At 48.8% G+C, this 22,488-nt stretch overlaps 1 pseudogene; it reads right to left on the bottom strand.

Annotated features, from left to right (window-relative positions):
• Positions 1–8,781: 8,781 nt before the first annotated feature.
• On the bottom strand, positions 8,782–14,043 carry LOC136546265 (probable folate-biopterin transporter 6; annotated as a pseudogene).
• Positions 14,044–22,488: the final 8,445 nt, after the last annotated feature.

The following is a 22,488-nucleotide window of genomic DNA, read 5'->3' as shown; positions in this document are numbered from 1 at the left end:
TGTACTGTTTAGCGTCCGATCAGTACATGACTGTAGCTACTGGTCAAATGAACTGACCGAACTCTTCACGCTGTGTCCGATCACAACCAAACTAGCGCCTGGTCAGTCATTTAACCCTCCATTCACTTCTAATTCGAAATCCTTCAAGAATGAAGTTGACTTCTATCGATCTTAGGGCTATTCTTGAGCTACCTAGTTTTAACTTTGATATGTGTGCACCACACCTAATCCATTAGACTCACCTAGATCAAGCTATTAGTCCATACCCCCTTAATAGTATGGCCAAAGGAAAAACAAAGTCCTAAACTACTCTAAGTGTTTCTCTAACACCAAACGACACTTAGAACTAGTCTGTCCTTAACCTTGTCGTCCATCCTTTGAAAATCGAAATGATTTCCATCGTCAGGGGCATGACAACCATGATTGCCCAATCAATTTCCATTACCATGACCTAACTCAAACTACCTCTGCAAAATACACATTAGTCACAGTAATTTTGTGTCGTCATTAATCACCAAAACCCAACTAGGGGCCTAGATGCTTTTAGTGAGAAAGGGTCGAACATAGAGAATGTCTACCGGATAGATATACTCTTTAAAGCATTCCAACTCTTTTCGTAGTTAAGGCTAAAAAGCTCAGGGTGCGGGCAATAAACTCTGGTCACGCTAGTGAGCAAAAATGCCATAGCCGCTGGGGTGTAGGTTTCTTGCGGTCCTTCCAGTTTTACTCAACATTTGTTTCTGCAACCCTTGCTTCTAGATCTTAACGTGAGAAAGGGTCAGGCATAGCGAATGTCTACCAGATAGATATGCTCTTATCAACCCTTGGGTGAGGCCCGACCCCTTGCCATTGCAGGGGTCGGGTGTCACTAAAGATCGAGGATTCGATAGCGAAACCGATAAGAGAAAGCGTGCGTAAATTAAGGGTAAAAGCGACATGGCTGTTCGATGTTCTAGGCATTGATGAAGACTTCGCTGTCGATGGTCTTGAGCCTATAGGTGCCTGGTCAGAGCACCTCCACGACGACATACGATCCCTCCCATGACAGAGAGAGCTTGTGGCTGTTCTTGTTCTCTAGACGAGGCGGAGCACTAGGTCCCCGATGTTGAAGGCCTGACCCCGTACTCGATGGCTATGGTATCGGCACAACGCTTGCTAGTACTTGCCCGAGCAGAGGAGGACATCATTATGCGCTTCATCTAGTTGGTCCATGGCATCCTCGAGGGACGCCTTGGCTCCATGTTTGTCATATGCCCTGACCCTCGATGCTCCATAATCAAGGTCGGTCGGGAGGATAGACTCAGAACCAAAGACCATGAAGAATGGCATGTAGCTGGTGGCCTAGCTGGGGGTCGTCCTCAGGCTCTAGAGCATCACGGGAAGCTCCACGACCATCGTCTACCAAATTTATTCAATAGGTTGAAGGTCCTAGGCTTGAGGCCTTGTAGGACCATGCCATTCGCGTGCTCGACCTGCCCGTTCGTGCAGGAGTGCGCCACGATAGCCCAATCGACATGGATGTGGTATTCATCATAGAATCAGAGGATCTTTTTCTTGGTGAACTGCATGCCGTTGTCCTTGATAATGGAGTTCAGGACTCCAAAGCGATGGACGATGTCAAGGAAGAACATCATGTCTTGCTCGGACTTGATCGTGGAGATCAGTCAAGCCTCTATCGACTTTGTAAACTTGTCTACAACGACAAGCAAGTGCGTATAGCCCCTAGGCGCCCTCTTGAGAGGTCCAACCAGATTGAGCCCCTAGACCACGAATGACCACATGATGGGGATCATTTGGAGTGCTTGGGCCGGCAGGTGGGTCTACTAAGCATAGTATTGACACCGTTTATAGGTACGCACAATCTATTCAGCGTCGGCTAATGTGGTCAGCCAGTAGAAGCCTTGTCGGAACACGTTTCTGACTAGGGTCCTAGGTGTGGCATGGTGCCCATAGACCCCACCGTGGATATCACTCAGCAACTGCTTCCCTTGTTTGATGGGGATGCAGCGCTGCAGAATCCTAGAGTGGCTTCGCCTGTAGAGGTTGCCCTCAATAATGACAAAGGACTTGGTGCGGCACGTGAGCTGCTGAGCCTCTATTTTGTCTATCGGTAGCACCTCATGGAGGAGGTAGTCGAGGTAAGGCATCCTCCAATCGGCTAGAGGGTCAGGCTCTATCACTGGATCCTCGTCAAGCTCCATGACTTTGGTCTATTCTGTCTCCTCATAGCGGACCGAGGGCTTGTACTGATCATCGATGAAGACGCCCATCGATACCAGCTCTTGGCTAGATGCCATTTTTGCCAACGTGTCGACCGCCTTGTTGAGACGCCTTGGGATGTGATTGAGCTCAAGACCGTTGAACTTGTCCTCTAGCTGGCGGACTTCTCAACAATACGTAGCCATCTTGGCATTATGGTAGCTTGATTCTTTGATGACTTGGTCGATGACCAGCTGGGAGTCACCCCGAACATCAAGCCATCGGATACCCAACTCGATGGTAATGCGCAGGCCATTGATGAGTGCCTCATACTCAGCCACATTGTTGGAGGAGGGGAAATGGATGCGAACCATGTACCTCATGCGTACCTCAAGGGGCGAAACAAAGACTAGCACTATGCCAGCACCTTTCTTCATCTGTGACCCATCAAAGTACATCGTCCAGTACTCTTGGTCGATGACTGTTGGCGGTATTTGGATCTCGGTCCACTCTACAACAAAATCAGCTAGTACTTAGGACTTGATGGCCATCTGAGGGGCATATGAAATGCCTTGACCCATCAGCTTGAGTGCCCACTTCGTGATTCTTCCTGTGGCATCCTAGTTTTGGATGACCTCACCAAGAGGGAAGGACGTCACGACCGTCACCGGATGCGACTCGAAGTAGTGACATAGCTTCCTCTTGGTAATAAGGATGGTGTACAGGAGTTTCTAGATTTGGGGGTAGCAAGTCTTGAAATTAGACAGGACCACGCTAATGAAGTACATGGGACGTAGCACTTTGAGGGCGTGTCCCTCTTCTTCTCGCTCTTCCACCAGGGTGGCGCTAACCACTTGCGTGGTGGCTACAATGTAGAGCAGAAGCGGTTCCTCGTCTGTTGGGGGAACCAAGATCGAGGCCTTTGTCAGGAGCTGCTTGACCTTGTTAAGTGCCTCCTAGGCCTCGGGCGTCCATTCGAAGCGGTCGGCCTTCTTCAAAAGTCGATAGAGGGGGAGACCTTGTTCGCCGAGGCGTGAGATAAAGTGGCTAAGCACGGCGAGGCACCCTGTAACTCATTGTACCCCCTTTATGTTCTGGATTGGCCCCATCCTCATGATGGCTGAGATCTTCACCGGGTTGGCTTCGATGCCACGCTCGAAGACGATAAAACCCAACAGCATACCCCTCGGGACCCCAAAAACACATTTCCCAGGGTTGAGTTTGATACCGTTTGCTCGGAGTTTGGTGAAGGTCTGTTCTAGGTTGGCTATGACCTGGTCAGCCCATTTGGACTTGACCACGATGTCATCCACGTAGGCCTCAATGGTTCGCCAGATGAGGTCCTCGAAACACTTGAGCATACAACGCTGATATGTAGCCCCTGCGTTTTTTCAGTCTGAATGGCATTGTGACATAGCATAACGATCCGAATGGGGTGATGAAAGATGTCATGAGCTGGTCGGACTCTTTCATCGTGATTTGATGGTACCCAGAGTTCGCATCAAGGAAGCAAAGGGTTTCGCACCCTAAGGTCAAGTCGACTACTTGGTCTATGCGTGGCAAAGGAAACAAATCCTTTGGACATGCTTTATTGAGACCCATGTAGTCAACACACATTCTCTATTCCCCACTCTTTTTTATACAAGAATGGGATTGGCTAACCGCTCGGGGTGGTATACTTCCTTGATGAACCTAACCGTCAAAAGCTTTGCAATCTCCTCGCCGATGGCCCTGTGTTTCTCCTCATCGAAGCGATGTAGGCGCTGCTTTACCGGCTTGGAGCCTGGCCTGATCTTTAAGGTGTGCTCAGTGACTTCTCTCAGAATGCCTCGCATGTCCAAGGGTCTCCATGCAAAGATGTCTCTATTGGCGTGGAGGAAGTTGGCGAGCACGCTTTCCTATTTGGAGGAAAGCGTGGTACCGATGCGCACCACTTTGCCCTCAGAGCTGCTGAGGTCTATGAGGACCTCCTTGGCGCCCTCTATAGGCTCGAAAGACCTGACCAATAGCTTGGGGTCGGGCGCTTCTTCAATGACCTCCTCCTTGATGGTCGTAAGCTCTTTGGAGGCGACAGTTGCCGCGGCGTGTTCACAGCACTCGACCTCGCACTCGTAGACGCGCTGGAAGGTGGTGCCAATGGTGATGACCCTGCATGGACCTGGCATCTTCAACTTTAGATAGGTGTAGTTGGGGACAACCATGTACTTCACGTAGCATGGACGTCCTAGGATGGCATGGTAGGTCCCGTGGAACCCGACCACCTCGAAGGTAAGGGTATCCATCCTATAATTGATCGGATTCCTAAAGATGATGGGTAGATCAATCCGCCCAAGTGGCATGACCTACTTTCCAGGCACAATGCCGTGGAAAGGCGCCCCAGTCGGCCGGATGCATGATCGGTCGATGCCTAAGGCGTCGAGCGTTTCAGCGTACATGATGTTGAGGCCGCTGCCTCCATCCATCAGCACCTTGGTGAGTCACTTCGTGCCATGATCAGGTCGACCACGAGCAAATATCTTCCTAGCTACGGGATGCTTTCTGGGTGGTTGGTCTGATCAAAGGTTATGGCGAACGCTGACCATCGGAGGAAGGAAGGCTCGACCGGCTTGGCCGGATAGACCTCGTGGCACACAAGCTTCTGGCGGCGCTTGGAGTCATAGGCCACCAACCCTCCGAAGATCATGAGGTAGCCATCCAGCGTCAGAAATCCACCGTCCTTCCCCTTGGCTTCGTTTGCGGCTGGCTTGGTCTCCTTCGTATGCTCCCCCTTGTTGGAGCCTTCGAACAAGAACCGCTTCATGAGGATGCAGTCCTTGTATAGGTACTTGATGGAGAAAGCATGGTTCGAGCATGACCCTTCGAGTAGCTTCTCAAAGTGGTCCGAGGTACCCTCGATGGGCTTCTAACCCCCTTGCGGTTGGCAGTGGCCACGAGTGAGCCCTCACGCTGCTGCTTATTCTTCTTCTTGTTGGGGTGGTTGGAGGCGCCTTCACCGGTGTCCTTGTCCTGCTTTGCCTTGCCCTTGGGGCGGTCGAAAATTGCCCTGACCACCTCCTCATTCGAGGCATGGCTGGTGGCGATGTTGAGGAGCTCCTTGGTGGTTCGCGAGCCCTTACGTCCTAGCTTGTGAACCAGGGACTCGCATGAGGTCCTAGATAGGAAAGCTCCTATGACATCAGCGTCGGCGATGTCGAGCAGCTTGTTGCACTATCGAGAGAAGCGTCGGATGTACCCACAAAGAGTTTTCTCAGACTTCTATCGATAGTTTTTGAGATCCCATGGGTTCCTAGGACGTGCGTATGTGCCCTAGAAGTTTCCCATGAAGATCTCTTTTAGGTCCACCCAACTTTGGATTCGGTTGGACGGAAGGTGTTCCAACCATGTTCACGCCGAATCGGCCAGGAACAATGAAAGGTTATGGATAATGAAATTGTCACTATCCGCTCCACCGGCTTGGCAAGCAAGCCCATAATCCTCGAGCCATAGTCCGGGGTTTGTTTCCCTAGAGTATTTCGGGATGTTGGTTGGCGGTCGATACCACGGTGGGAAGACAACATTGAGGATGTGTCGGCCAAAGGCCTAAGGTCCTGGCAAGTCGGGGCTCGGCCTTTGGTCCTCGCTATTGTCGTAGCGTCCGCCACGATGAGGGTGGTAGCTGTGGCTAGCCTCCTCCCTCTCATCGCCGCGGTCATACCTATGGGCATCTAGGGTGTTGCGCGTGTCATGGTGGAGGCCAAGACGCTCATGCACCGGGGCCGTGGAGCACGGCCTACCGCCTTGTTGCGCCTGGTGGACTGACATGTCCCTGTCGGATCGCTCTGAGGGCACGCGCTGGCTAGCGTCAAGCTCACATCATTAGGACAACGAGCTCTCAACCTGCTGCACCGCCGCACGCTCGTGTAGCGTGCGAATCTCACGATGGGCCTGACAATCCTCAGGTGTCGTGGCCCTAGAAGCCCCGAAGCAAGGCCACCATGGCAGCGATGTTCTGGCTTGCCTGGGTGAAGTGTGGGAGGGCTTCTTCGTCCTTGATGATCCTCTGGTTCACGTCATGGGCCACGGCGTGTGCACGCCCACCGTCTCCGTAGCGCTCGATCTCTCGCTCGAGCTCCACGCGTTTCTGCTCGAGCTAGAGTCGTGCTTCTTCGAGCTCTTGGTGCCGCGCCTTCAGCTGCTCTACCCGCAGGCGAGGTGGGGCCCCTATATCCCCCTCAACCTCATCGTTGAGGTCATCTATTGGGGTAGCCCTCCCTCGTGGATGCTTTCGATGTATCCCTCGGGATACCTGCCATGAAACATTCTCACGAGGGGTGATGGCTCGCCCTGCAGGAGTCAGAGTCGGAGGGCGATTCCGATTCTCCGACGAGAAGGTCGTGGAAAGATTCCGCGACATATTCGGTCATCCCCACGAACTCATCGTTCGTAGGGGATGGGGGCGTGTGTTGCGCCACAAGGTGGCCAACGGTCTCTGCGGCATTGCGCAGACCGAACGGGAGCGCTGTCAGGGCGCTCTGAATGAGGTATTCCAGGGAGAGCGGCTCTCCTCCGGCAAGCTGCATCATGACCTTGGTGAACGAGAAGGTGAGACGGTGCAAGTCCTCTCGGGACGGTCGGGGTCCCAGGAAGGCACCGAGCTGGCGCTCTAGCCTCTCATAATCGAAGTCGAGGAGCTGGTTTCTCTCGGGGGAGTGGGGCTCTGGTGCATGCAGCTGTAGCTCCTCAAGCGCCTCAGCGATCGTGTCAAGGCCGACGAAGTGGAGAGGTTGGACGGCAGTGGAAACCTGCACCAACTCTCCCTCCGTCGTAATGATGAAGTCTAGGTTTTTGAAGCACACGTGCATGCCCGGGACCCAGCTGACGCCGTGACTAGCCATCCGAGGCCTGATGTGGACATCGAGACGCGCAAAAAGCCCCTACCTGGCGCGCCAACTATCGATGTTTTCGAACCACCGACGAGTAATTTATATTTGCGCGTCTGGCTCGGATGGTGTGCTCAGAGGACACAAGAATTTATACTAGTTCAGGCGAAATATCCCTACGTCCAGTTCGCTATTGCTCGTGTTATCGGCAGTTGGTTTGCAGTAGGGGTTACAAACAGACGAGAGAGGGAAAGGATCCTAAGTCTCTGGTGGAAGGAGTGAACGGGTGCTGAGAGCTCGATTGTCGCTCAGTCGTGTGCTCGTGTCGTGCTCTTGTGTCAAGATCTCTCCCTTTTCATAGGGCGCCCTGCTTCCCCTTTTATAGGTGAAGGAAAAGATCGGGTTACAGAAGAGGAAAAGGAGAAGAACGTGAGAGAGAAGAAGGCTTCCAGGGTTGTCGGGGCCTTCTTCTCATTCATGCAGGTCTCGCCGATCCTGTAGATGTCAACAGGGACAGCTCCATGTCGTGGCCCTGTTCGTCACTGGCGCCATGCGCAGGCGTCATCTGTCGATCATGGCGTTCCACTCTGTCCCGGCGGACGTCGTGGTGAACAGACGTGCTTGTCAGCGTCCGTACGATGATTAGGCAGAACAGCACCGGCACGCCCAACACTGTTCTTAATGTGAATCCCCAGGTATGACCCGTCATGGTCACGGGTTACATCGAGGCGTGCCAGCCTCTTCTCTGGCGTCAAAGTTTTGACCCAAGCACATACGCTTGGACCTGGAGTGGTTGGCGGCGGTATGGGTCCCTGTCGGACGAGGCGAAACCCGCGTCCTCGAGGTCGGGCGAGATGGAGCCCGTAACCTTGGGCGAGATGAAAACCACGTCTTTAGGGTTGGGCGAGACGGAGCCCGCACCCAAGGTGTCAGGCGAGACGGAGCCCACGGCCTCAAGGTCAGGCAAGACGGAGCCCGCGACCTTGAGGTCGGGCGAGACGGAGCCCGCGGCCTTGGGTGAGACAGAACCCGCGTCCTTGGGGTCGGGCGAGACGGAGCCCGCACCCAAGGGGTCAGACGAGACATAGCCCGCGGCCTTAAGGTTGGGCGAGACGAGCCCACGGCCTTGGGGTTGGGTGAGACGGAGCCCGCACCTAAGGGGTCGGGCGAGACGGAGCCCGCGACCTTGGACGAGACAGAACCCGCGTCCTTGGGGTCGGGCGAGACGGAGCCCGCGGCCTTGGGGTCTGGCGAGACCTTTTAATACGTCTCGAGCTATCCAGAAAAATCGGCGTGGACCCTAACTTCCTTGCTTTGGGTATCCCTAATATCGATACCCGACACCGTGTGTCGCCCGCGCGTAGAGTCGAAGAGAGAGGAGGGGGTCAGGGGGAGGACCGGCAGGCGCAGAGACAGAGGCAGAGCGGGCAAGGCAAAGACGGACCGGGGCAGGCTACGCGGGCGTGTGGACACGCGCCTCCGTTCGGACGCTAGCCACGCCCTTTGAAGAACTGTTCTCGACAAGAGGAGAGAGTCCATCGTGCCTAACAGCAAGTTGCATGTGTCATGTGTGTGCGACGCGAGATCGATGTTCGATGTGGAATTGAGGATGCGAGTTATGTGATGTTTGACAGGAGCGAAAGTAAGGATGCTCAAGATCATTCCCGACGAAGAAACATTCCCGAGAGCCCGTCTACGGCCATTGCTATTGCTTAGTGGATCAGTCAATCTCCTTTTGTATACGACAACGTGGTTGATCATTATTATACATCGTCAGTGTGTGAAGTGAGCATCGCCAGCTGCAGCCTCTCTTCCTCCTCGTCGTCGGCCACACCCGCCGGCAAGCTCGAGCTCACCAGGAGCTCGCGCGGCACCAGCACGTCGGTCTGGTCCGCTGTGGGCACGAGGCCGATGGCCCCCAGCGTGGCGAGCCTGAGCACGTTCCTGAGCAGCACGGCGAGCCAGAGGCTGCCGAAGTCGGTCCTGGTCACGCGCAGCGCGCGCAGCACCGCTGCGCCGCCGGCCTTGGCCGCCAGCATGCCGAGGCTGTCGATGCACATGAGCAGCGCGAAGAAGGTGCCCTCCATGCCCGGCGGGCACAGCTTGGTGCTCAGCACCATCATCGGCATCATCCGGACGCGGCCCACCACGCGGGACACGCACTCCTCCAGGGTCACGAACGCCGCGTCGGGGGCGCCCAGCGCCAGGTTCCACCGGAGCACGAAGGTGAGGTCCAGCAGCCCCGACACGCCGTACAGCAGCTGCGCGTAGAAGAGGATGCTCCGGAACGGGTAGTCCTTGAGGCACTTGTGGTAGACGAGTACGCCCAGCATGGACGCCACCGCGCCGATGGCGTGGACCAGCCCCACGAATTCCTGCATCCAAGGAGGAGGTGGGGGTGCAACAATGATTTTCATGCATCTGTTGTATTAATTCTCATGAGAGTGATGCCCTAATAATGTTCTGTTTGGCATTTGCGGACTTTTTTTTCTTCAAGAGCACTTGATTTTGCAATTATTTGTTTGTTTGTTCGACAGGAAACTCTTTTCTATTGAAGAATCATGACAGAGTAGTCATACTGAATTGGTGGTACAGACTCATATCTTACTGTCTATACTGGGTTACACTTTACTGCACAGAACATTTCTACAGAACAACCCAGACTTGATTATAACTTATAACATTCCAGGCTAAAATAAGAAGAAAGAAATTAAAAAAAACATAGGATAATTAGTTTACCAGTTCATCATAGGCATCTGTTAGGGACATTGAGGACAGCATTATTGAGCAAGCAATATTGGTGGGACCACATGAGGGCAGCTTTTTTTATCTGGGTTTCTTTCAGTTAGATCTTGCTTTTGCTAGTTTCAGTTTACTTGAGTGATTGGTGTTGTACCTAGGGCCTGTTTGGATAGTCCCACCTAAACTTTAGTCACCTAAACTTTAGGTCCAGGTATCCAAATTCCAAACATGTGAACTAAAAGTGAACTAAACTTTAATTCCTACTACAACTAACCATTAGTCCATTAGTTGACAAATGTAGTCTAAAGTGGACTAAAAGGTAGCCATGAGTCTACTTTTAGTCCATGTATCCAAACACACTAGACTAAAAATGGTATATACTAAACTTTAGTACAACTAAATTTTAGTCCACCTAAACTTCAGTTTTAGGTGATCCAAACAGGGCCCTAGACTTCTTATTTTCTTCCTAGGTTTTTGTACTTTCCTCCCAATCTTTCGTGCACGTTTGGCGTTATAAGGATAAAGATAAACCATTGCCTTCTGAGATTAAAAGGTGGGAAGCAAGGAATTAGATGAAAAGTGAAGATCATCATGTGTCGTGTCGACCACATACACTACTAAGTTTAAGTTCACTGGCACTATTCTACTTAGAGTTCTCAGTTCAATACACCCCTTCCTGCCTCACCTGTATCACTACAGTAATTACATCATCAACCTAACCATTTGTGAGGATCCGGCATGTCAACAGTTGAGTAGTTAAAGAAACAATGGGCTGCTGGCGGTACAAAACAACAAATATGACTTCTCTGCACAGAGTATGTTCACTAATATGAATTGCCGATTCAAAGTGAGCCTAACTCAACTAGTTGGATGGTACTTGTAGTCATGCATCTAACCACCTAGGTCCGCTTTCATCTTCAACTCGAATTTGGATACGTATTTTCTTCTTAATTAATGAAAAAACATCTAGTTCCTCATAGGTTGGTCTCATTTTATTTTCTAACTGCAGACCCATTTTTCTGAACAGACTGCATCTTTGGGTCATCCATGCCACGGACTTCAGATCGTGCAGGACCAGGCCATTATGCTGCAGATCAAGATTAACATTGTTCTGTTCTCGAAAAGAAAGATTACTCTTGCTCTGTTCAACAGATCTACTGATTAGCAATCACATCAAGCAGGCAAGGAAACGAACTTTTACCTGTGAAAATCCAGGATTAGGTGGTGTCTTGTTAGTATACCAGTAGAATTGCCCCTCGTGGTTGCTGATACTCAGAGCCAGCGAAAGGAACATGTAAAGAGATGGCTTCCACACTACTGGATACCTTATAGTCCGAACCATTCCTTTCACTGCCCCACTAACCTTGTTCAAAACCTGCATTTCATTAGCATATCAGTGAGAAATCAAGTTATTCTGTATTCTTCATGTTTCTTTCATCACTACGACATTGTGTACATGGATTCTTGTCCCCACTCACCCATCCACACACATATGCATCGCCACTCTCTTCAGTTAACTCGCTAGGTTCACTTCTGGTTCAACAGAGAAATCATTAATTTATTTAACGATTTACCTGAAGAATTTCAATTGCTGAAGCATCAGAATTATTTTATTCTAAAACTTTGCTAGGATAGTATTCTGAAAGAATAACGTAGAATAACACAATTCAGCTTGGACAAACCAAACAGCATGAGATGGTGCCAGATTAGAACATCATGTTGATAAAATGAAGTAGTAATATGATCATAACTAAATGGTGAAAGATCGCTGATCAACATACCTTCTCTTTAACATTATGTTGACGTGCTTTCAGCTCATATATGAAAAATCCAAGGAAAACCACTGTGGCAGGAGGTATAGCCATAACACCTAACGCACCCTACATTAAGCCAAAAGTCATTCAACATATAATTTCTCACTGAACCAAAAGACATGATGAAACTTAGCAAAATAAAGCATTTGGACAGAAATTGACCTGTGCTCCAAGATGATGGACAAACATGCCACTTGTAGCATACCCAACAAGTGCACCTAGACTCCTAGAGATGATGAGAATGCACAAAGGCTCTGCATGTCTGGAGCCAGCGCCGGCTTATCAATACTATTCTTTGCAATGCAAGCATCTATTGTTACATCAGCAATGGCGACTGCTGTTGAGATTCCCACCAAGCAAAGTACAGCAGAACTCACTGGCAATCCAATAGTTATTGCAACGATAGCAGCTGAAACCGTTCCAAGTATTCCTACCATCATGCAAAGTAAACAAGGATTTATCAGTGATACCTACAGTTGCTACGTGCCAGTAGGGAACCTGCCGTTTCCCATAAGAAATGTCTACAGTTGCTACAACTATTGATCTCTCTGACAAATCATAACTCCTACAGTCCATGTATTTGGTTAAAATAAACCAAATATGCAGTTATAAACCTGTAATCTACTAAATATCTTTGGAGCCATAATAAAGCAACAGTATTAACAATCATCTTTGCATTTGTCTCCTATTTTCACAGTACAATCATGCTACTAGAAGAAAATGTAAAAATAGCTAACTCCAATGAATTCATTATGGCATCGTATGTTACAGTCACATCATTCTGAAAATTGGTATCTGAAAATAAAACCTTAATGGCGATGCTGGTGGTGGCGGGGGACCGGGGATTCCCTCGCAAAAGGGGGGGGGGGGGGGGGGGGGGGGATTCAAAAGGCAAGAGTTTAGGCGTTTACCTAAGATGTTCCTGTTGAGTACACTCCAATTAATTGCAGAATAATAACAACTTACCACCCAAATAAATTAAATGAGATAAAAATTACACAGATGAATACTCACACAGAGCTTTTCAAAATTGTAGGCATGGAAAGAAGAGTCTACGACACACAACTAGATAAGACTTAGATTGGAAAACATGAAAACGGTGCTGAAAATGGTAAACAAGCTGAAAGTGACATGTACTAAATAATCTTACCCCAAAAGGAGGCAAACACTACCTCACTCATATTTTTTCACCGACTAATTAAGATCAGCATCCAATAAACAATGCACACACTGCCAAGGATTCAAACCTACTCCACAATGGTATGTCACAGTCGAAGCACTCACATCCACATTTACAAAATCCCTTTAAGACTCACAAAGACCACAGCCAGCAACGGTTAAGCTGAATTAGAGCCATGTTTTTCAGCTACCACCACAGCAATGGTCAAGCCATTATTTATCAAGAGCATAAACAATTGTAACCAATTAACATATCCAAATCCAAAAGGGCCCTAACAGTAAGCATTGGTAAATCCTTGTGGGGAAAATGAAATCTGTTTATACGCAGGCATATAACTGAAATTAACACCTACGGAGTACTACATAACGACGGCAACAGATAAAAAAGATGGCTTTGAAGATGATTCGTTTGAAAAAAAATGCCTTGAGGATTGATTCCCGGCCGGCCGGCTAACCTGAGAAGAGGAAGTACGGGCGGCGGCGGTACCCGCAGACGGGAAAGACGTTGGTCATGATCCCCCAGAGCGGCTTGAGCACCCATGGAATGTAGAAGAAGACGGAGAGGAACTGCACAGTGGCCGGTTGCACCCGCTGCACGTCCTTCCAGTACTAGTCCGATGCCACTCGGAAGAAGGAGCCGGCGAAGCCCTGGCTGAGGCCGTACACCAGCACCACCCTAGCCACGAACGTCGCGCCCAGCTCCCGGTACAGCATCCGCATCCACCGCACCGGCTCCAGCACGGACGCCGCCCAGTCGCGCTCACCGCCGCTTGGCCGCGCCCCCGACCTCGGGTCCTGGCCGACGAGGCTATCCGCGTCCACGGCGGCGTCATCTTCCAGCATGGTTCTTGGATTCTTGACTGGTGCCTAAAGCTCCCTTCCCTTCTTGATGGTTTCTTGCTAGGCGAGTTCTCGAGCAATGCGCGTGCTCAGATGCAAATGGGGTTGGAAATGGATTTAAGAATTTGAAGCGAGCTTCACATCTGAGATTAGTTTATGGAGCTCGCGGGGGGTGGAGATGGAGTGGACTGGGGAAGACTTGAGCTTGGGAAGGTGAGAGCTGACTGCTGACCAGCAGATCATGAGAAGGCGTTGACAAATTGGTGGAAACCAACTAATGTAGCGAGACCGACTTTTCGCCAATATTTTGACTATAAGAACGAAAAACTGCAGATGCTGTGTGACAGTGTGAGTGTGGAGTTGCGGTCTTGTGGACACTGGTACGGCTCGGACTCAGATTTCTTAGAGCAACTCTGAGTAAACGAGAATGCTTTCCTCTGGACGTTCGTCGGATGCTGCGCTTCACAGTCTGCGCCGTTCGCTCCCGCTAGTTGCGCGCCTCGCTCCCCTCCGCGCTCATGACGCTCGCTTCCGCCGGTGACGCCCAATCCCTCCCTCTGCGGCCTTTCTCCAGCGCAGAGGCGCCGTGCCGCGCGCACCGCACCCGGCCACACGTCGCGACCTTCTCCAGAGCGTGAGGGTCACTTGCCTAGGTGCCGAGATATTATAATCGCTATACATGTATATTTCAAAATGTATGCTTCAGACGTTTTATCTGTTTTAGACATATGTAATAAATGTTTCATTTGAATATTGAAAAAGTAGATCTGGATATTGTATATATATATGTAAGTATTTTAGGTGTTTTCATACGTATGTTTCAAGTATTTTCATCTGGATGTTTGTATATGTTTGTAATGGCTACAAACACATTTTAAGTTTTTTTTTTGTGTTTTGCAAGTGTACGTATGTTGCAAGTGTCTGAGCCGTTTCCGACGTATGTTGTAAGTGTTTTATCTGGATGTTGCAAAAGTAGATCAGGTGTTGCACATGTTGTAATGGGACCCACCTGCCTCAGTCGCTTGCTGCAGCTGCTGGAGCACCATCATGAGTCACTGTGCGGGCACCTGAGGCTGACAGACACATCTGCGGCGCGGCATCCACATACAGGGATAGGTGATTGGGACTTCGTGCGTGTGGACGTGGTGGTCAGGCACACAGCAAGCATGATAGTAGGGCGGTACATAGCGTGGGGTCCACAAGGTGGGTCGCGCAAAAACAGACTACGTGGGCTTCTTTCGCATGTGGCGCGGCCTCGCGCGGAAAGGACCGGAGGCGTCTGATATTTTGGAGCGGCTCCAGACGCCCAGACGCTAATAAAGGCCTTGAGTAAAAGCAATCCCCTTTTCCTATATTAAGAAAAAGGAGACTAAGCTAAGAAAAACTTGTTCCAGCAGATCTCCTTCCAATCCTCTTTCTCTGGATTTTTTTTCTCAATCCATCGGAAAAATCCTCCCTCTCTCTCCCAAACAAACAGGATCCGCACTAGTTTTCCTCAATCCCCGTTCTCCTTCTCGTGTCACTGACGGCTTGGGTCCACGGGACTGTGGTGCGATCGCCCTGCTCCAAGTGGGCGAGCGCCGCTGCACCGATACACCATGTGCGCGAAAGATGTGTTGGGCTTCACAGAAAGGAAAGAGTGGACTCCAAATTATCTTAATTTAGGATGTTTTCTTTTATTTTAAGTTTATAATAGTCTTATTCAACTAGGACTTGTGTTTAGGTCTTGGGTATAAATAATACACTCCGACTATTGTAAAGGACACCAATCAATCAATCACAAAACTTGTTCTATTACTTTTTGGCTTTCACGCCACCCCTTAGGAGTAGGAGTGAGTAGATATCAGCGAGTTCTTCAACAAACATGGCTGCATTGGTCGATCGATCTCCGGTTTATTTGTGAGTACCGTCACGACTTATATCTTTACTTGTTAGGTTGCATCAGTTAATTGACCTCTTGGAAGTTTTGGTATAAGTTAGTTATCGATTTTTATCTTGTTTAGCAAGGCTGTATCGTTTCGACCTCGTTGCTATGATTTCATATTAGTCAAAGTTATCAATCTTGTTAAACTTAGTTTTACTAGACTTAATAATATCATCAATTTATCCGATCTAAGATTCATTAGTCTTATCATATTGACCTATCATCTATCGTTATTTCACAGTTAAAAATTCTTTCTTTGGCGATAGATCCTGTTTTATCGACTAATTCATCTTAATCTTGATCAAGCGTGATCGAACGTGCAAAAGTTCTATCTTGCTATAAATAGATTTCATTGGTTAATAACGTCTAGTTTATCGGTCACTGTCTACGCTGCATCAAATTGACCTGTTAGATAGTGATTGTGAAGCTAGGCTTTATCAATCAATGAGTTTATTTATCCAAATAATATGACTTTGTCTGTTCATCATGTCTGCATCGTCTATTCAACCGATTGCCTGTGCCTACACACTTATAACATGTTTTCATGATTCTGTTGAACTATGGATAAATCTACTGGCTTGTTTGGCTTCTAGTTTATTGCCCTGCTGCCAACGCTGCATCAATTTGACATGATTGGTGACAGTAGATTAGAATCTGGTTAATTTGTAGATTTATTTGTATTAAACAGTTAATTGAAGGCATGTTATACATAAACTATACTGCATCGGCAAAATAGACGATTGTCCACGCTTTAATGTTTCATCCTGTTTTCTCTATATCGGCTGAATAGCCGATAGCCTGCCCTTTCACTTCATAATATGTTTACGAGAGCCTGTTTTAACATGACTCGATTTATAAATCAAATGGCTTTATTTTATTGTTCTTATCAACGTTGCATCATATTTGACCAGATTGATAATGATAATAAGCTAAATCTAAATGATTTATGAATCTGGTTTATGTTAAAATGGTTAATTGTTCTCATGTTATGTTCTTTTATTAAACATATCGGTTTGGTGCTTTAAATCAACTATAATTCAGTTTAGCTTATTTCTTCTGCTTTAACCGTTGGATATCGACTCTTTAGTCGATAGCCTTATTTAACCGGCTATTTAGCCATAAATTTGGAACTGTTTGGAGCAACATCGACATGTTCCGCCTTAAATTACTGATTTTTCTCTTCTTATCAGTCGCAGGGTCAAATTGACTGGCACGCATCACGACATCGAAACCGACTTATCTTGCGTTTAAAGTTAAGCAGATCTTCCAGACTTGTCGTGTGTCCTGTATAGTGACCAAATTTCCGTGTCGATAGCCGCTTGAATTTTTAGTACCGCATCTTGTAATTTCTTTTCGCAGAGTTCTAGCAGGGGATAAATTAATTAAATGGAAATATTTGGTCAAAGAAGTGGCATTTGTGCAACTCAATGATCCATCTTCTCTATATCTCTTATAAAGATAAACCCCACTAGCAATTTATCTTTCCATGGAAAGTGTCCCCATCAGCATCCACTAGAACATCCCACAAGCACATTCAACTATTTCGCCATGCAAAGTGTCCATATCAACATCCACTAACATATCCAACTAACACATGCCATTATGTCTTCATTCAAGCTATTCATATTAGCAAACCATATCATTTACTTGTCCACATCAGAAGGCTAAAACTCATCCACCAACATGTATTATGATATATTTATTCAATCATATTAGTAAATATAAGTAGTATAATTTCACCAGCGATTCTCGCAGCAACACGCGGGGCGTTCTTCGCGTTCTTCTAGTTCTATTAAATAGACCCTCACTAGTTAGGGTATCATTGTGCAATATATGGGCTCCCACCTCTATCTAGGGGGAAGCAGCCACTGGTAAGTCCCCTGGGAGGGGCTTGCCTGCGATAGTGACCGACGCGACGCTATACCGGAAAGGCCCCCATGTATAAAATAGTAAGTCAAATAGCTATGCCTTTAACAAATCATAATGGAAGATCAAGTTACCTTTAAAAGTCAATATATTTGTTTGGTTCTTACTAGAAGGGGTTACTTTAACAAAAGACAATCTCGTAAAATGAAATTAGAGGGGTGATGAAAAATGTTATTTTGTGACAACAAAGAAACCATCCAACATTTGTTTTTTTAGTGTCATGTAGCACGATTTGTTTGGAGGATTGTTCATATAGCTTTTGGCTTACAACCACCAATAATTTGTTTTTCTTTTCCAAACATGGTTGCAACAAGTAGACCCAAAGTTGCAGTCTCAAATTTCAGTGGGAGCATGTGTAATCTTTTGGTCTATGTGGTTGACTAGAAATGATGTAGTCTTCGATAAAAAAAGAAGTGTTACAATCGTAGTTCTAGGTTATTTTTAGGATGATCCATTGGACACGGTTCTAGTCATTACTTCAGATGGAGGTCAATCATCCTAATGTGAGACAAGCGTGTCAAGTGATGGAGACTATGGCAATGCAAATTTTCAAAAAAAAAGAGTGGTTGTCTTTTAATAGGTTTTGTGCTTAGTTTGCCATTAATCTTAATTCGGCCCCTCTGTTTTTTGTGCTTTTTGAAAGTTTCTCTTCATCAACCGAATGCTGAAACTTTGTAAGAATGGATGATTGAGAGCAAAACTCTTACATAAGCTGGAATAAAGAATTCTTTTTTGTTCCTAAAAATTCAAATTTTTGTTGGCTTCATATTTTCTAACCAGGAGGCGTCGTTTTAACTAGCAAATTGGGCTGTAATCCACTTGGCGACAGAAACTAAACTTCAGCACTAGTTGGGCTGCCCGAAGAAGATACCATTTTGTTTTGAGGCAAAATGGCCTACCTCGGTTGGATACGACGCGTCATTAAGCATTTCTATATGGGCTGAAGTGGGCTTCCGAGGCACATGTACCCTAAGACGATTAAAACCGATAAGACGATAATAACTTGGTAACCCGTACACATCTTCGTCAATTTACTCCCTCCTCCTAAAACAATTGGGTGTTCCAATTTTATCATAAATCAAACAAATTTAACTTTGATTAAATTTGTAGAAGAAGATGTCCATACTTATGGCATTAAATATGTCGGTGCGAAAAATGACCAATTAATAAATATTTGTCATTTTGCCGTACGTTGTGATCAGATGTGGCATATCACTCAATGACACAGGGTTTATACTGGTTTAGGCAACGTGCCCTACGTCCAGTTTGAGTCGGTCGGTGACTTTATTCCTGAGCCCAGGTGCTCGAAGTTTGTTGTGGGGTTACAAACGAGTGGGAGTAAGATTGTGGGTGCTAGAGGTCCGGTCGGACTTTGGACCGAAAGGCCGAGAGTGACGGGAGCTCCTACGTGTGCTAAGTATTGGAACGTATGCTCTGTGTAGTTTTAGAATGTCTAAAGCTAGCAGAGAGTGAGTCGGAGCGATCCGTCTGTTGTCCGTTGTTTGATTGTCTGTCTTTAGGAGAGAGCGCATCCCCCTTTATAGGCGAAGGAGATGACCTTATAAGAGAGAGAGAGAGTACTGTGTGTGCTCTAGTCTTGTTGCCCACGCCGTTGGGTACAAGACGGTTTGTCGGTGCCCACAATACTATTGACGCCCAGATGCATGTGGTTGGTTCCATCGTGTTCTTTTGGTATGGTAAATGTCGACGCCTACCATACTGTAGAACAAATATCGACGCGCCGCAACACTGTTTGTTGTGTTGACATGTCTGAAAGGTTATAAAGTACCCTTCTGACATAACCTGACAGTACTGTCCTATAGGTGTGCAGGGTACGGTCTTTGGTATTGCGGTTTGACTTAAGTGTCCTGTCTTACTTGCTCCGCCTGATTCTTTGGGTCCCTACCGAGCGGGCGTCCCTGTTCGGTCGTTTCTCAGTTGGCTCCGACCGCGCCGGTCGGAGAAGAGCTATAAGCAGAGGTTCGGTGTACTCCCGGTCGGAGAAGTGGGTCGGAGTTGGAAACAAGCGTTGTTCCTTCCTTGGCCAGGCCTTCCGATCGGAGAGGCGGGTCGGAGTCGGAAGCGTGCGTCGTCCCCTAGTTGGCCAGGCCTTCCAGTCAGAGACTGGATTGCTCTTTTAGCCTGTTGTTAGGTATCTAGGCCGGCCCAGGAGTTGCGCGTCGTTTGCAACGTCGTCTGCTGGGCCGAGCTTTTGCTGAAAAGCAGGTCCATTAGGGACCCGAGCGCACCAGGTGGGTGTAGTCTCTAAGCTTGCGTCCAACTGGTGAGTCAGTTGGAGGCTGAGCATCTTGGTACTCTTTTCTAGGGCCGTAGACTTCTGTGTTTCTACCGTTCGGGGTGTTCACCCATGTTTGTCCCACCCGCGACCTACGCGGTCGATTGATTTTCTGAGTCTGCGTCGGGCAACCTGAGCCCCTGAGCCCTGTTGGGTTCGGTAGGGGTAGGTCTAGTTTTGTGCATTACCCCATCCGTGGTTTTCATAACTAGAGGGGCTGAGCTAACGTCGCTTGCCTCGATGGCTCGAGTGACACGCTCGGTGAGCTCACTAACGGGCATGTTCGAGCGAAATTCGGGTCTGTCATTTGTGACGGGGTAGGCATAGCCCTCATGTGGCATTTCACTGCTCCTTAACCCGCCTCTTGGCAGATGCCCGGGTCATTCTGGAGTTCGACTTAGGTAGCCCGCTGGCCTCCCCTCGATAGAGATTCTATGGGCATGGCTCGAGGTTAGGATCGAAAGAGAAGGTTGAGATGACCCTATCTGCTTCTGAGCATACTGGGCGAGGGCCGCTTAGGCTCATCTACGTTTCTTCCTTAGCTCTGTTTGACGCGAGGCAGCCTCGAGCCCTTCATAGGCCAGCCTTCGAACCCCGGTCGATCATTGCTCATGTTGAATGAGGCAACTACCGCCTCGTGACGCAACACGAAGCGTTGTGATGCATTAATTTGCATATGCAATGCTTTGGATGTATGGGATGAATAAATGATGGTATGAATGCATTGTATGAGAATGGATGAATGAATGATCATGCATCAGAAAATAAAGTAAGAACGTTTGGTAAAGTTACCTTGATGACTCGAGTGATGGGTTTGAGGAGCTCTTGTCGGATATGTCCGAATGGGATCCGTGTCCGTCGTTCATGGCGGAGTCAGCGTAGCCCGTATGGGGCATCCCTCTGCTCCTTACATATCTCTCGGCATTCACCTAAGCTGTTCGATCGACTCTGGAAGCCCGTTGGTCTCTCCTCAATGGAGATCGCATCGTTGGGCCCTTCCATGTCTTGCCTGGGAAGGCGGAGGGCCGTTTGCGTGTGGTTGCGCCTTGTTTCCTATGCCTAGTGTGCGGTAGTGGTGGTCCATGCCCAAGCCACGTCTCGTCTAACCCGGCATCATTTCGTTAGGCAGGGCATGTCCCATCAGTCAGGACGCATCCAACCCCATTCCATCCGCATTGAATGGGGGAAGGGAGAGGGTTTATCACCCTAATCCTTTGCCTTTCTCCAACTGCTATGTTTCCTCCTTAAATAGAGGAAGGGAGAGGGTTTTCATCCCAATCCTTCGCCTATTCTCCAACTTTGCTTCTTCTCCTTCCTTCTCACCAAGCGCGTTCATGTGCCGCGGCAGTTCCTAGGAGAAAAGAGGGTAAAGCAAGGGAGAGAAGAACTCACAGATCCATTCGTGAGTCCAAAGCGTGATGTTGAGCTAGAGGCCATCCAATGTGGACGAGGCAGTGTTGGCTTCCTTCACCGAGAAGGGCCTGCTCCCATCGAAGGAGGTGGTGCACTAGAGGGCTCCTGTGGGGGAGGCTTTTCCGTGACCTCAGGGCAATGAGGTTGTCTCCTTCCTCGCCTTCCATGAGTGCAGGCTAGGATATCCCACGCATTGGTTCCTATGCGGGCTCCTCAATGAGTGGGGCCTAGAGCTACAGTACCTCAATTCGACTAGGGTGCTGCACATCGCTGGCTTCGTCACCATCTATGAGGCCTTCCTTGGAATGGAGCCACACGTGGACTTCTTTCGATGGATCTTCACCGGGCGTGCCTTGTCGAAGGGAAAGCCACCCAGGACCATGCCGGTTGGGGGCTTCGTGCTGCAAAAGAAGTCAAGGCCCCCACGTACTCCCCCTACGACTCCAATCGGGAGTGGCATGGAGAGTGGTTCTATATATCAGGAACCCAGCGGAGGCATCATTCCTGCCGTTCACCGGAAGGAGGCTGGAGAGGCAGGATAGTTGGTCATGGGGCCCCTCTAGCCAGTAGAACAAGCTGGTGGTCATCAAGGTGGAGCTCCAAAAGCTGGTGCAGCATGGCCTCGATGGGTTGTGGGTGTTCCACACCTTCTTCTACCATCAAGTCGCCTCGCTGGCGGAGAGGAGGCACCCGCTGTGGAACTACTTGGGCCCAATAGACCCTGACCGTGCGTCACTGGAGGAGTTAGCGAAGGACGAGGTCTGGAGTCAGCTCGACCGGGTGCTACAACTGAAGGCCCAAGAGTCCCTTGATGGAAAGCCTAGACCCCTCCACGCCATGAAGCTGTCCACTCTGGTACGCTCCCTTCTCCTTATTCTGTGTCTTTTTTCTCTTTTGCTTTCCCATATTTTGACTTTGAATCGTCTATTTTTTGTAGGGACTTGTCGGTTACAAATCCTGGCCGCATCTTCCGAGGGTCCGAAGGGCATAGCTCAGCAAGCTGCCCAGAAGGAGGTGGCGGACGACAAGAAGAGAAGAGCTAAGAAGGCTCGGTGTCAGCACCAGAAGGAGAAGGCGATCACTCAATGGGTGCAGGCTGGGGAAAATAGGAGCAACGCGGATGCGGAGCTTGAGTCGGAGGAGCCCATGGAGATGGGTGGCGACGCGAGCACCTCCAAGGATGAAGGAGGCTAGGATGTTGTTGTGACCTCGGTGGAGCGTCGTGAGCCTGCAGTCGCATCCATCAGCGATAAGTGGGACGTGGAGAAGCGTGGTGACATTCCCACATCAAGGAAG

Source organism: Miscanthus floridulus, chromosome 3 (assembly GCF_019320115.1).
Source record: "Miscanthus floridulus cultivar M001 chromosome 3, ASM1932011v1, whole genome shotgun sequence".
NCBI lineage: Eukaryota > Viridiplantae > Streptophyta > Magnoliopsida > Poales > Poaceae > Miscanthus > Miscanthus floridulus.
This window is presented reverse-complemented; position numbering and strand designations above follow the sequence as displayed.